Below are 1,682 nucleotides of genomic sequence, written 5' to 3'. Positions count from 1 at the left end.
TCACCCACACCGGAAGCCGCCGGCGCACCCACTCAGGCAATGCGTCGGCAGCCCGCGCGAAGGACCCCGCGAGGCCCCCTGCGCTGGCCGCCAGTCAGGCACCGCCGCGGACAGCCTCGGGGGGCGGAGCTGGGGGGGGCGGGGCTCGAGCGTGCACGCGCGCGCACACACACATATACACAAACCCCTACACCCACCACCCCCGCCCCCGTCTGATTTTGCCTTTGGTGGCAGACTTTTCATCTACAGTTCGCGGTGAGAAAAGCTAGTATAACCGAATAGACTATGATACATATTCTTGCACTTCTCTTTTGAAATATTATGGTTTCTCAGAGCCACGGGCAAATCACTTAACGTTTTCTTGGATCTCGGTTTTCTCCTGTCTTACAGGAGCAAGCTGAAATAAACCCTGAAGAAAAAAATTCTCAGGTTTCATCTGGTTGAAAATCTTGGTGACTTAATCAATCTGTGGGATCTCTTAAAGCTCGTAAGAGAAGGTATGGGAGTGACTCGGTAGTAAAATCGGTAAATATTATGTTGGTAAGCAGAATCTTTAGAAAGACATTTTATTTGTTCTTTCCCACTTCTGAGCATCAGATGAGATCGCGTTTATAAACATGAGTCGATTTCCAATTCTTAAGGAGCATACTAGTTTTATTATCATCCATACCATCTGGATCCCTTTAAAAAAAAAAAAAAAAAGCTTAAGATCCTTGAAAGTGAGAAAGAGGTTCTGTGTGGTATGGTACAAGTGTTAACAGTAGCCTGGGAAGCAAATGGGAAATCTTTGAGTGGTCAACAGTTATGTTAGTGATTCTCAGTTTCATCAGCACCAACCTCTCTTTATATATGCTGAATAGACCTTTTTTCCCCTACTGTTCTATAATGAAAATTATGGATAATATAACCCATCTACACACATAACTATAAAAAAAAATCAAGAAGACATCCTAGCTGTAAAGGAGAAACATTGCAAAATAGCAAGGTAATGATATATTTCAAAATATAAAGGCTAAAAAATGTTTACCATAGAATACAAAGAAGTAGTCATTTGCTTGTACACATATACAACACAATAACTAAATACAAACGTTACAGCTGCCACAGGTGTGTTCTGTTGGTTCCTCAAGCATGATTTTTCCAACCTAGTATACAATGTCTTGGTAAAGTTCTGTCTATATCAAAGTATAATCTTACGTTGTTTTTCACATAGAAGTCTTTGAAATTTTTTAGTGGGTGTTAAAACTTCAAAATGAAAAATAGCTTGACATATGCATAATGGAGCTAAGAGTTTATGCCTCGGATACATAAGGAAGGGTCTGGCAGAATGTCAAAAAGTCTGATGAAATGTGGGATTGTATTCTATTGTGTAGGTTTGTTGCATTGAGGTTGTTCAGCATCACAATTACATGTTGATATCGTCCTCCTCCCCAGCGATTGTGGCAACCCCAAATTCCCTTGGAGATTTCTAAACCACACTCTAACGCCCACTGAGACATACTAGGTAAGATGTTTTCTGGTTCTGCATTTGGGGGGCAGTTGGTTTGACTAGAGTAGACAAAAGGATTTGGAGGCCTATCCTTTGCTTGAAAAGACAAAAAGTAACAAAGGTGTGATGGGCTAAAGAAATTTATAGTTTACAGAACTCAAAAAATAGGAGTGTGGAGGAGCCAAGTAGGTAG

Source organism: Bos taurus, chromosome 19 (genome assembly GCF_002263795.3).
Source record: "Bos taurus isolate L1 Dominette 01449 registration number 42190680 breed Hereford chromosome 19, ARS-UCD2.0, whole genome shotgun sequence".
NCBI classification, from domain to species: domain Eukaryota; kingdom Metazoa; phylum Chordata; class Mammalia; order Artiodactyla; family Bovidae; genus Bos; species Bos taurus.
Note: the sequence above shows the minus strand (reverse complement) of the source record.